Here is a 14909-nt window from a genome sequence, read left to right as displayed (position 1 = left end):
CGGATCGTCAGGAAGAGTCTAGGTTCAAGCCTGGTGACCTTGTTTTGATACAAAGTAAACGTAGGAGGAAGGGGTTAAATCCTAAACTCCAACCAAAATTTGAAGGGCCTTTCTCAGTCCAGGAGGTATTTGGGAATGGGACATGCAGGGTGAATCGACGCGGAACAGTTAATGCCTCTCGCTTGAAACTGTTTAGTCCGTGCTCCGCCTTAGCAGGTCAGCCTACCCTACCTTCTCAAGAGGCTGCAGTAGACAGAACGAGACCACGAGATCTAAGCTGTCCTGCTTCTCCTGGTGCAGATGCTTGGTCTGATGATGGTAGCTCATCTACTGGTGCCTCGTCGGACCGAAGTCGGCCACCTAGCACGTCTCCATTACCCAGTGGTAGGATGGGGCGTGTTCGCACGAGGCCTGCGAGGCTTCACGACTATGTCTTATTTTAAACTATTAGATGAATATTAACCTTATCCTTAACATTATTAAATGTAAAGGGATCTGAGGGATATCATCAGTTTAAGACATACTGCAGGTAGCTTCCTGTACCCCGATGTATATCATAGATAGTTTTGCAAACTATTACTATGATATGCATCACAAATTAGCTTATGGTACAAGTGAAATTTTTGTCTGTTTGTATATTGTATGTTGTTTCTTTTTGTGTGATAAATTTATTTAAGTCAGGCTATCACGATGAACATGGACATAACTGAAAACATTAAGCAGCATCTAGATGAGTTGGACAATCGAACTGTTGTTGAACTAAGCATGGCAACCAGTCCTCATCAGTCTATCAGTCAGGCAAAGCTGAGTGCGAGGAGACAATAGCTTGATGACTGCCTCATAAATGGTGTCGGACTTACATCTATCCAAGATTATGCCAATCTAGTATTTATTTTCGAGATGTCGTATGGAAGAGTGGATGCAAGGCTTACTGAGCTGTCAAATGCCAAAACCGAAGATTCCGAAAGCACTAGCGAATGATATGAGGATGACCTAAAAAAATGAAAGTATCGAGGATGATGACTCTTGTGAAAATGATTATGTATTGGCACACAAAAGGTCAGAGACTTTGAAGAAAAAAAAAAATTGGTGAAGTATCGTGGACGGTATCTCGGCGCCTACTACCTTCAAGGACACTGCTATTCATTTGAAATGAGCTCATCTGGAAGCCAATAATGCCTGGCTTAAAGAGACATTGTTTAAAGTGCATCAACATCTGTCCGACCTGGAGTGGTCTCAGGGTAGTGTGTCCACGACTAAGGCCACAATCGAGTCTCATTTAGACTGGCATCCGGAATCCTTTTCGATGTTCCATTTTGTTCTGCTATGCAACATCTAGGGACGGAGAATGTTATGGATTTCCGGATTCAGCGAGTCAGTGAGATTCGATTCTGTGGCTTGCTGGCCGTGGACCCACAACTACTGGTTAGCTGCCCTGTCGCCGCAGTAGTCTGCTTTTGCCCTAAGGCTAGCTTTCTTAAGAAGTCTCGCAAAAGCTAGGACGGATTTGTTGTGTTAGGATTGAGAGACACTCTTGAATTGGCCGAGCTAGAAAACGTTTCTGTTTTGTTTGTGTCAAGACGTATATTTATTCACTCTTTTATTACATACCGTGTTTCGGAGATTTAATTGCTTTACGATATTTTGCTTGACTTTCATTTACGATATTTTGTAGTAACGGTAACCCTGGTAAGCTAACGTTTATATGATATCTCTATATGGTGCTTAATAATAATTTGACTTGTATTGATCTTGATCGTGGTGTTGTTCTTTGGTTATTGCTACTGAACCTTTAACGTAGGCTCGTAAGACAACCAGATTAAATAATCACTGGGAAAAGGACCCCAATTACCGAAGTGAGAATTGTCTGCTCCTAACCAGGGCGAATTCCATTTCAATATACAAGAACTACAATTGTAAAAAAAAAAATTAAAAATTCTGAAAAATCAAAGAACCAATCATAGAAAATAAGTCAATCGCCGTACTAGAGAACCACCAAAAACATTGGAGATGAATCAGGTGATTACACGTAGATGACTACATCTTCTATCGCTACATAGTGCTAACACTTATTTAAGGTTAACAACTGAACAGCTTACTGCATTCTATAACCGTAAATTAGTTGAAATGTTCCGAACACACCGGTGAAGGCTAATACTTACTGCTAGAGCTTTCAATCCGAATGAATTTTGACGTTCCACAAACGTTTCTACAACAATAGTGCTACGGACAAGCGTTTCCGAGCAACAAGGCGGAAATACTACAGCGTTCGATACCGTTTACGACAATCCATAAAGTGAAATTGTCGCGCGTGCGCAGGAAGTCCTGATTGTTGAGATACTGGCTTGTCTAACGAAACGTCAACAAAAGCCAATCCTATTAGACGTTTAACCATAATTTGTGTTTGATGATACAAGGACTACGTTAAAGGGCGAGCTGTATTCTAGCTTTACGTAAACGACCGCAAAACGACTGTTTTAGCAATCCGTTACTAGGTAGTTCCTTTCGCAAACCCTTGGGTATTCTCTGGCCGGTCATCAGCTTGCAAAAACCGCTGCTCTCCTTCTTGGAATTCGCTGTGAACCTCACAAATTAATACACGTTAAATTTGGTAAAGAAATAAATAAGCTAGTTTGCGTTATTAACATTGAATGTCAATCGTTATTTGGAAAGAGTAACGGATAAAAGAATAAGTCGGTCTATTCTCATAGACTCGCTAACCATTTCTTCTTGGGTACACGCTGTTAGGGATTTATTGTGGTTTACTTACAATTGGTTAAAGGTTTACTGGGTACATGTTTTGTGAATTGTTAGCCAAGTGCTTATACATGTTTGGTTTTACTAATTTATTATATATGCTGCGTAATTGGATACGATTGTAGGGTCCGCATCAATATTTTTAGGAGTCGTACAAAACTTGCATTGCGTTGCATTTTGGTGCAAAACCTGTATCTTTCGTTCGCTTTCAAAATTTATTCTTACGCTAGTTTACCTATAAAACCATTAATTTTATTCAAAGTTCTTTTTAAAGTAACTAGCAATTGGTTAGAGGTTTTAAGGGTATGTGTTTCGTGAATTGTTTGCCAAATGCTTATGCATGTTTGGCGAATTATAAAAATTCAATGTGAATTTCATGCGCAGTTGGTCATTGGACAAATAAATATGCCCCGCTGTATAATCATTTTGCATGATAATTACAGACCTTTATATATAAGTGTGCTCACTTTTTATTTTTATGATGCTTGTTTCTTGTTACTGTTTTGTTATTTTGAAGATAAGGTTTTTCGTAAATCTGGTTCCAAGCACCATGTTAACCTTCACATTATGATTCTACTTCACTTATTCAAAAGGTTATGCAAAACTTCTGTTTGCTAATATTATGCACACAATTTTCATTGCAGCCAATATTTGCGATGCCATGAGAGGGGAGGATTTCCATCAGTGCAGGCTGTCTATTCTCTCAGCTCTCTAGAGCTTAAATACAGCGAATCATCAGATCTCACAGATATATGGCTGTTGGGCATACCTTATCCTACGGGTAATCTTTAGTTGTCCTTCCTATCAAATCCTCTTAATGCCGCTTTCAACCTGTGATACTAGTATTATTAGTTTTCCAATATTCCTGGTCTTCTGTTGTTTTCCTAGATGCGGCTATGTAACTCAAGGGTTTAGCCTTTCAGCTGGAAAATAGGAGGTTATGATATCAAATCATCTGCGATACGGATTCTTCATTCTAAGTTTTGATAGCTATAGCTGGACAGACAGACATCCGAACAGATGACAAACTTTTGAGATTCATATATATATAGATTACAATCTCATCACTTACAAACATGACAGCTTAAATAGTGATTAGACAATGCTGTATATCTCCATGGTTATCATTCAGTCCTCTCATAGTTATATGATCCTGTTGACAGTTCAAGCACTTGTACACCTTCCATCTCCATAGATGTTCGTTCTTCTGAGCTGTATATTGTCTTCTATTCCTCTATAGTACCATCTACACTGTACATGTCTTCACTCTTGTTCTATTCTTTCAAGAGCCTTTGATTGTCAGGTCTGGGTCTCTGCTACTCACTAGCTGACCAGCTATTGGTAAGTTGTGGATTATTTTGTGTTATTTAGATGTCATGATGGAACCGTTGTGTGAATAGTAAATCTGTGTATATTTTGTTTGGTTAGAAGCTTCGTAAAAATGGTTAGATAACTCCTAAATTTATATTCACTCTAACCATATCATGACCAAGCTATCCTCATTCGTTGTCGGTCATTAGCTTATTATGGTTGATCTGTCATGTTTTTATGCGCCCACTTGGTCTCTTCAATGCTCTATTTCTTTAGTCCTGCCAGTTTCTATTATTAACTCTTATAGTTACAGCACTATTTTAATTACTGTGTAAAAGTTTTTTTAAGCTGTTCTATTCATTTGCATAGCAAAAATTAAATATTGCATCGAAATAACCAATATTGGCATGATGAAGTCCACTGGTGTTGCGAGTTGGTAGTAGAACATTAGAATTTGCAGGAGTACTTAGTTTATAGTCTATTCTATCTCCTTACTAGTTAGAGTAAGTTATGCCATGTTTCAATCACTCTACACTCAACCTGCTCATTGCCAAATCTTCACTTTTCTTTTTTTCTAAAGTGCATTAAGCATTCCTACAACAGAAAATTCTTACGTTCCTGTAAGAACAGTGAAGTACGTGTTAATTGCCTGATTCGGTCCAAGATCTTTCCAAACTCCTCTTTAGCCATGCGAAAAGGAAAAACTTAACTCAACTTTTTTATTTTGTGGGCTGTATAGTAACTGCCATATAAGCGGTTTGCATCAACAAATTTTCTCCTTTTTATGATCAATCTCACTGGTTATATGGACCATGATTGTAGTAATTTTACGACAAGGTGATGAGAACTACACATTTTCTGCATTGATTTACAACGTTTTGTTTATTTGTTCCAATCAGTATGCTCTATTCTGCCAAGTAAAACTAATGAAACATTTTGTTATTGGTTCTACAATAAGGCAAAACGACAAAATCTTGATGTTTATTACAAGCTAGACCCTTGCATAGAGGGGTCAAGGTTATAATAAAAGATAACTTTTGACGATACTTCAACTCTTGACATTCAGATTAGTAGATCACTTTAACACCTGCACCAATCAACTGCCTTTAAGTATTTATGAGCATTTTGCACAGCTGTCCTATTCTCTGTTTTGTCGACACATTTGACGATCTATCCCAACAAAATAGTATGTCGCGAAAGATATGTATATAATAAATATCACGCTACACGCACGTATATAACAATATTACGCTATATGCATGTCGTTTTTCCTCCGCAAATGCGGTGAGATAAACTAACATTCTAATTGAATATGAAAACTCGACCGACTTGACACTTTACGTTATACGAACACATTTAAATAGTATGAAGTGGAAACTAAATAAAATTTCCACGTTATCCGGAATTTATGTTATAGGAGATATACATTATAGGAGAGTCTACTGTATCTGATATATACATTATATGAGTGTTTACTGTATAGGAGTGTCTACTGTATATGGGTGTCTACTGTATAGGAGTTTCTACTGTATAGGAGTGTCTACTGTATAGGAGTGTTTACTGTATAGGAGTGTCTATTGTATAGGAGTGTCTACTGTATAGGAGTGTCTACTGTATCTGATATATACATTATATGAGTGTCTACTGTATAGGAGTGTCTACTGTATATGAGTGTCTACTGTATATGAGTTTCTACTGTATAGGAGTGTCTACTGTATATGAGTGTCTATTGTATAGGAGTGTCTACTGTATAGGAGTGTCTACTGTATAGGAGTGTCTACTGTATAGGAGTGTCTACTGTATATGAGTGTCTACTGTACATGAGTGTCTATTGTGTAGGAGTGTCTATTGTATAGGGGTGTCTACTGTATAGGAGTGTCTACTGTATAGGAGTGTCTACTGTATAGGAGTGTCTACTGTATATGAGTGTCTACTGTACATGAGTGTCTATTGTGTAGGAGTGTCTATTGTATAGGGGCGTCTACTGTATAGGAGTGTCTACTGTATAGGGGTGTCTACTGTATAGGAGTGTCTACTGTATATGAGTGTCTACTGTATAGGAGTGTCTATTGTATAGGAGTGTCTACTGTGTAGGGGTGTCTGCTGTATAGGGGTGTCTGTTGTACAGCAATGATAATATTTTTGTTGTTTCTTTTCATTAAGTTAATTTTACGCATTATTTAGTTTAGAGATTCTGTTCTTACAGGCAGCACTACTTCCTCCTTATGGCAACCATTGCTAACCAACTTTGAGAATGGAGTTTGGAAGACTAGCAGGCAACACAAACTCTGGAGAACAAAGGGATTTTAGACATTTCTCCCCCTAAGCTTAGAGTTGTCATCCCTTTCACTTGACAAACTGAAGACATGATGATGTAGGTTCTCATATACCATATGTCTGTAAATAGCCACTGTCATGTTCCAATTTGGACTTTGTGTAGAACTCTCATTATTTAGTCTAATAATTTACATAGCATTTCTATCATAGTAATTATTAAAGCAGCTTTAGGCTTTTGTTCATTTTGTCATTTGTTCATTATTTGATTTAAATTTTCAGTTCAATGAAAAAGCAATTTGTAATTGAACAGACTGCTGAAGGGTTTGGCTGTTCATTGTGACTTCTACAGTATGCACATCTATGCAAATCATTTTAAAATCAGCCGCAGAAGGCAACTCTTTTACTAATCAACTTTTACCGTCGGGTTTGTTGGTACTAGAACAGTAAACCATCATAACAATGTGACAAGTGGCTGTCACATGGGATCATTAAGGCTAATTTTATTAATAACTAGTTTGTCTAAGGCAGTCAATTGGTGCAGGTAATAGTGTGCTGGGCAGCCATGCTGAAAGTTGGGAGTTCAAATCCTGCTGAAAGCATTTCTTTTCGGTAACATTTAAGCCTTGCTTCGGACATACAGACACCAAAGTGGACATGACTCCTAATCTAGGATAGACTAGCTGTGCTACTCGGCGTTGCCCGGTTAATGAAAAAGTATTTTGAACAAAAAATTGATTTGTATTTACCATATAACAGCATTTGTCATTCTAACTTTCAAACTATATATCATGAGAGAAGTGTTTTGTGTAGTTGAAATAAATAAGGAGAAAAAATAAAACAAGTGTAAAGGTTTTCAAACCAATGTAAATGTAAAAGTTCATAACTTTCAGCGACCTATATCTTTTAATAACGGACAGTAGAACCTCGGTTCTCGAACATAATCTGTTCGAAAGTTGTTCGGAAACCGCGTTGTTTGAGATCCGAAACAATTTTTCCCATTAAAATAAAATCATGCAAATTTCAATACGTTTCAAGGCGAGAAAAAAACTTTGGTTATGTATTTTGTCCACAATTTACACCATAAGCTGTACTTGTAACCGGGTGTTGCCCGGGTAATAAAAAAAGTCTTTGCACAGAAAATTGATTAGTATTTAACATATAACAACATTTGCCATTATAAATTTCAAACTACATATCATGAGAAAAGTGTTTTGTGTATTTGGAATAATTTGAGAGAAAATAAAAACAACTGTACAGTTTTTCAAATTTTGTCAAACAACTCTAACTTTTAAACTTCATATCATGAGAAAAATGTTTCCCGCAGGTCAAATAAATTAAAAATAATAAAACGACTATAAAAGGGTTTGGAGGTAAATGTGAAATAATTAGCAATTAATAGCTAAATTGAGTCTGTTTTGCTACGATTACAATAAGAGATGATTCGGTAATGATACAATTTATAAAAGCTGAGAAAACAAAATAAAAATTCTGAATATCACTCACTTTACACTCAACCAGCTCATTGCCAAACATTCAGTTATTTTCGAATTTTTTTGAAGTACACCAGGTGCTCCTACAACGTAAATAATTCGTTTTAGAAACGTTTATGTTATAGGAAGAGTAAAGTACATGTTAATCGCCTAATTCGTTCCAAGATCTCTCCAAACTCACCCCTTTGGCTATGCCAAAAGCTGAAGCTTGACGTAATTCTGTTAATTTGTTGGCTGATTTACAATTTACTGCATTGATTCACAACCATTTGCTTATTTTTTCAAAGCAGCATTTTTTCAAGTCTATTCTGCAAAGTAAAAGTAATAACAAATTTTGCTGTAACACCTGCACCGATTGATCGTTTTTAAGTAATTATGAACAATTGCACAGTTATCCTATTCTCTGTTGTGTGAACACACTTTCGCAACTGTGACGAAATAAACTAACATTCAAATCAATTTTGAAGACTCACCCGACTTGACACTTTACATTATATGGAATATTTTGTGTAGTAAGAAGCAAAAACTTTACAGAAACTTTTTACGCTATCTGAATTTTAAATTATAGGAGGTATATGTTATAGGAGCATCTACTGTATAGCAATGATAAAAAAACATTTTTGTTCATTGTTTTATAAAGTTAATTTTACACAATATTGTTTAGATAATAATAGATAATTGTTTGTAGTAATAATAGTTTAGAAATTCTGTTCTTACAGGCAGCACTACTTCCTCCTTATGGCAACCATTGCTAACCAACTTTGAGAATGGAGTTTGGATGACTGCCAGACAACACAAACTCTAGAGAACAAAGGAATTTTAGGCATTTCTCATGAAAAGTCTAGAGTTGTCATCCCTTTCACTTGGCAAACTGAAGACGCATGAGGATAATGTAAGTTCTCACTTACCTTATGTCTGTAAATAACCACCATCATGTTCCAATCTGCACTTTATGTTAATCTCCCATTATTTAGTCTAATAAAATTAGTCACTTACAGAGTATTTCTATCATAGCAGTTATCATAGCAGCTGAGACTTTTGTTCATTTTGTTATTGCAAATTAGTTTCCAGTGCTGATTTTAGATTCCAAACTATGAGCAAGCGTTTAATTTTTTTCATTTTAATAATTGTGTAAAGTTATAGTAATTATTCTTATTCCAATCGGAGTTTTGTTATCACAAATGTGCCATAAAGTTTATTTAAAAATTTAATCGAGTACTAAGTTATTTAAGCTCTTTGTTATTTATCATTATTATATTTAATTTAAATTTTCAACTCAATGAAAAGGCAATTTCTACTTTAACAAACTGTCCAAGGGTTGGCTGTTTACTATTACTTCTACAGTGCGCACATCTATGTAAATCAGTTTAAAACCTGCGACAGAAGGCAACTCCTTTTACTAACAAACTTTTACCACCAGGCCGGTTGGTACTAGAAAATTGGCACCCTGATAGCAATGTAACTAGTGGCTGTCATACGGGTTCATCACTGCTAATTCTATTAATAACTAGTTATGCTAAGGTAGTCAGTTGGTGCAGGTAATAGTGTGCTGGGCAACCAATCTGAAAGTTGCGAGTTCCTGTTGAAAGCATTTTTTGTGTAAAATTACTCGTATTATATTAAATATTATCAAATAAACATTCATGTAGATATATTTTACCAGCAGGAATGAGTCGCTTCTGCCTTAAAAATAGGATCATCTAGGGCAGCGTTTAGAGTCTAGGGCACTGATGGGCGCACTTTTCTCCCCGGGGGTCACATCGACTTTTAAAATTTGACAGGTGGGCCAGGTCAGCACAAGATACGATATACATAAAAAACTGTATCGGTTATTGGCTCATATCAAACAAATAGAAAAGGATATTTAATATATTTAAAATGTTGTATGAAAGCTCTTTGCACATATTTTTGATTTTGCGACATTTGTAGCAAAATATGGCTGTTTAGGTGCAATAGAAGAACTATACAGGTATGATCATATGTGCCGATCTTTTCACTGGTTTCAATAGAAAACACAAAATGAATGAAAAACACAAAATAATTCAATCGAAATTCTCAGAATTATCAGAGCTGTATATAACACACCGAAATCGACGACTAAACGTTTTTAATTAGCTAAACAGTTTATTAGCGAGCACAATTCTAGCACCTTTCGCTATTTACATAGATCAAGACGCATAACGCAACACACAAGAAAGATAATAACGCAATATTAAAAGTAATTACGAAGCAACTGGCTCGATTGCGCTAGAGATGGCAAATATTTTCACAGCGGAAATTTTGCGGGTAAAACAATTATTATTAGAATAGTAACGATTCATAGCCATGGTGTCCAAACGATTAAGAACCAACAATAACACAATCTAGGCAGTTGCATCTTATTTACTATGTTGTATTGCGCTGGTACTTTTATTGTGTCGTAATATGTGTCTTAGACTATACCAATCGGGAAAGCTGCTAAAATCGCACTCGCTGCTAATCTGGTCCATCAATTAATAGTGGTTTGTCAACAATTCCGGTGTGCATGCACAGCTGTGACAATTCTATAAATTTCGGTCAAATAATTTCATGATTTGCGTTCATTTCGTGATCTCAGTCAGAACTAACGAGAAAATTGACTTGTGTAGTCGTACCTTGATCCTTCATTCACAGCTAGCTCAGTTTAGATAATGACCATCGTGTTATGTAATGGTATGTCATAAATCTGGAAATTTGTAGGTATATAATAATCCATTGAATTTTGCACATTTTTCAGCCCGGAGGCCACCTTGACTTTACAATCTATTGCAAGTCAACCTTTAACAAAAGCATAAATATGCAAAGCCAACAATTCGAATTACATACTGAACATAAATTCTAATCATAAATCTATTTTACTAGCTAAAAATGCCAAAGAAAAAGCTATAGCTAGGCGAAATGATCAGTAATTAGGAAACGATTAAAAAGTTATGCAACGAAGATTCGTGATAGCAAGAAGTGATAATTTTACTTATTAGATGTATTCATGAGTACTATAATTATTACCGTTAGCTTAGAATATACGTATAGGATACACAAGGTTGAAAATAAATTTACCTTCGTTCTCCTATCTTCCTCTGCAGCATAACGCTGCTGACGTCTGTCAGCTCTACCCATAACCTGTCTGACGATTAATGTAACATATATTTGTTGATGCATGTAGCTACTAGAATCTACTAGTAGTCGATGCGTGTAGCTATAGTTACGCTAGTTATAACTAGTAATAGAGTAATCTCCCTAACAACGAGAATCTTCGAAATCATAGACGAACCGTTTTACGAGCGATAACTTTATTATGACCTACATAAAAATTTCGTTCTGATGAGTGGCTAAAGAAGAGATCTTATATTTAAAGCTCTTGGACTCTTTTCACATGTATCACTCGTTACGTCATGTATGAAGCACCTGCTGGAATCTGAGCTTTTTAAAAGATGTCCTCATTCAAACGCTTGTATTTCTGGACAGGATCGGTCTACAAAGACAAAAATGACATCAAATTGTAGCTGATATTTTAGTCTTTTATTGGTCTTAATTTCTTTAAGTCGACCTTTTTGACAAAACCACATCTTTAAGGCATTATGAAGCCCGCATTCGCAGTAGCACTGCAGCTAGTCGAGGCGCTTGGCAATAGTAATAGTAAAAATTGCGTTATAGTAGTATTGAAAGCTCTATTATAATATAGTAATTCATGGTTCTCACTAATGTCCAGCAGCGTGAGTGGCAGGACACTAGTCTTCAAGACAAGGTTGCCTATCAGACCATCTCTGCTCACCTGCTCCTGTCTCTTTTTCTATGCCGTATATAGTAGTAACTGTGTTCAATTGTTGTATTATTCCATATGCTTATTTCATTTTGTATCACACCCACTTTCTCTAGATCTTGAGTCACTAAAGAAAGCTCCTAAGGTGGAGTATGATGAGGAAGAAGTGAATGATGATTATAACCCGTATCTCGACCCTGAGGAGAGAGAGGCGACCAATGACAGCGTTGTTGAAATGGTTCGTTTTCAATCAGTTATTGTACAAGACGATAAAGGTTTTTCTCTAAAATAGCTTGACCTCGTATTGCTAATTTGAGAGGGCTAAAAAGTCGATAGGCATCAAAGCACAAGTAGGTAGATGGTCAAAGGTCATCAAAGTATCACCTTTGTATCAAAGGTCAAAGTGTGCCAACCTGACCTTATCTTGTCTTCTTACGTATTAAAAAAATCATCTGAAACGCTTGATGAACCATTTCTCTTTATCCTCATGCCTTTTATCCTTATGTTGCTAGTGAGATTATATTTTTCAATATTTATAAGTATATATGTATGTATAAGATTTGTAGTCTTTGTCACTCAAAAGTCAAACTTAGTCGCAAATAACTTGCGTTGAAAATTAATAAAATTTGACTGAGGTTGTCATGCTTGCCTATTTCAGCCAATCACAGATGCGTCAGTTTTATCACGGCCTCAGAGATTTTAAAAGGGGATGGGTAATTACAGCATTTGATGATGGGTTCAATGGATATGGAGCGAATGGCTCTGTGGTCGACTAGATCATGTCTTACAATCGACCAGAAGCTTGCTGTCGATGTATTGGACAGCAGCAAGCTAAAATCGCACCCCTATAGTCTCACTTTTATTAGGGAACGTTTAAACTAACTTAGCTTACATACTCTTTATTGGTTTTTGTCTTTAATTTTTAATTTTCAGCAACAATTTTTTTCTATAGATCTTAAACCTTCAAAGTTATAAATTTGAGTTTCATGTCAAATGTTTGCTGAAATTCTCTGTCGTATGTTTGAAAGTTCGTAGAGGTTTGACTTTACTATAAAGATGGTTTTTACTTGGCACTGTTCAGGCTGTTATATGGTAGTTTTGATTCCTTCTGTTACAGAAGGAGGAGGCGGAGCCAACAGCTAAGCTCACCCGAAAAAAGCTAAAGATAATGAAGAAACAGAAGCTATTTGAGGAGCAGTTGGATGCTCTGAAGGCTGAGGAACAGTTCACCCTCTTACAGGCTGATAAGTCGAGCAAGTCATCTAATCTCCTCGACAACGCCCTTGACATTAAGGTTAGACTCATCGCTCCTCAGTCACATTTAACCACAGTGGTGATCGTCATTCTGGAACCTCTTATAGTAAACATGTTATTTCTTATTAATTAATAGTTTGTTAAATATTTATTTGATGAATTATGTCATTATGTGCATAAATGGAAATTTAAGGAGGTTCTACACATGAATATTTGCTATAATAAGACTCGTGTATGATTGTTCGAAGACATGGTTGGATGTTGAAAAAACATTCTATCGCACAAGATTCACAGTAAGACATTCAAATTAACAGCCGACTACGCTGCCACTCGCACCAATCAACACCCTTGCAGCATTTAAGAATACTTGTGCACATAGATATTACACATGCCAATCTCTCACAGCTCACGAGACCACCAGAGTTGTAGTCTCTTATTAAATATCAACTGATATTTGCCTCCTTAGCCTGGTTTTGGTGTAACTTGGCAGTATCTGCGCATTACTACAAATTCATTAAAAATAAGTTAATATTTATCCAAAAAATTGGCCAAATGTTAACATGGTTGTTGAGCATGCATAAATACACAGCTATATAAGAGTAAACTAGTGGCCTCTGGGTAGGAGTAGTGTCTTAGTTGTTAAGCCTTTATTGTTAATCAATGGAAAGGATAAAATGTGTGCCCAATAAATATATTACATTTTTTTAGAATATTCAGTGGCATACAGAGTGGCTGCAAAACTTACTTTTCAAATCTTTACTATAGTACAAACTGTGTCCATCCTTCTGTCTAAAGCATAGCTAAGAGGTAAAGCCTGGTTCCTGTGTACGCTACAAACGTCGGCGACATCGCTGCCAGGCTATCGGCTGTGAAATGTGAACCTGCGCGCTGTTCAACTTTCGCTAAGAGTCGCAGGCAAAACCTTCACGAAATGCACTGCAAATGTTAAGGTCAGCATTTTTGAATCGGCATGGCGACTGAACATATTTATGCAATTGTTTGCGATGCAGCTTTATGTGAACAGAAGCCACTGAGCCTAGCACTGCAAGTGTCTGGCTGCACGAGATTACTGCGGGGTCTCGCTTTCGATATGGGAACCAGGCTTTAGGGTTAAAAGTGTCACAACTGAAATTTAACTCGAATATTTGACTCTGTAGGGAGGCACATTACTAACTGCACTGCTCCATACACTTGCACCAAGTTAGAATAATTGTGTGCATATTTATTACACATGATGATCTCTCACGGCACACTCGACTGCCAGTGGAGTAGTATGTATGGTTCGAGATAATAAAGAAAGTTATTACGATAGTAGGAATGAAAAATACTAGTCTAAGTCTAAGTGGTGATCATAACTACAGGTATAGCCCTGTAGTTATGATCACCACTGTATGCCCGGCTGCAAGCCTTCAATCAAAGCATGTGCTCAGTTCGAGTTTGTAGAAAGGTGGTGACACGGCAGTAGCCAATCAGAGTTCAGTTTCGCTAATTCATTTATCACTAGTACTTTATTATACAACTGTGGCAAAACTAGTATAAATTTATCAGCGCTCAAACCAAACAAGTTTCATTATTTTGATTAATATAATTAACAATAATATAATTAATATATATTAATAATATTTTGGCTAACTATTAAGTTTTATCACTTTTATAACATGAATAATGGTTCACTCTGTTTTTTCATCACAATTATAATTAAGAAAAAGCTAATCAGAATTTTCTATGTTATTGTTAAAAGTTTACAAGTTCTTGGTATGCAGTGACAACCCTTTCAGTAAACTTTTAACTACGTTGGATGAAGATGTGACGCTTTTGTTCATGATTTTAAGTGGTTGTCGATTATTGCCTGGCGACAGTGATTGGCATTGGCTGCCAGGTGGTTGTCAATAGCTGGCAAGTGATAGTAAAAGCCTTTCAGACTGTTGTTAATGTCTGCTAAATGATTCACCAATGGCGTATTGGATTGGCGATAGCTATAAGATGTGTCAAGTGAAAGTGGTGGCTGCGTGCTCCTCACATGATTCTATGACAGACAGGAA

At 36.4% G+C, this 14909-nt stretch overlaps 1 pseudogene; it reads left to right on the top strand.

Moving 5' to 3' along the window:
- Positions 1-690: 690 nt before the first annotated feature.
- Positions 691-14909, top strand: part of LOC137398769 (ATP-binding cassette sub-family F member 1-like) — a 40337-nt pseudogene continuing 26118 nt past the window's right edge.

Source organism: Watersipora subatra, chromosome 6, assembly GCF_963576615.1.
Source record: "Watersipora subatra chromosome 6, tzWatSuba1.1, whole genome shotgun sequence".
In the NCBI taxonomy this organism is placed as follows: Eukaryota; Metazoa; Bryozoa; class Gymnolaemata; order Cheilostomatida; family Watersiporidae; genus Watersipora; species Watersipora subatra.
This window is presented reverse-complemented; position numbering and strand designations above follow the sequence as displayed.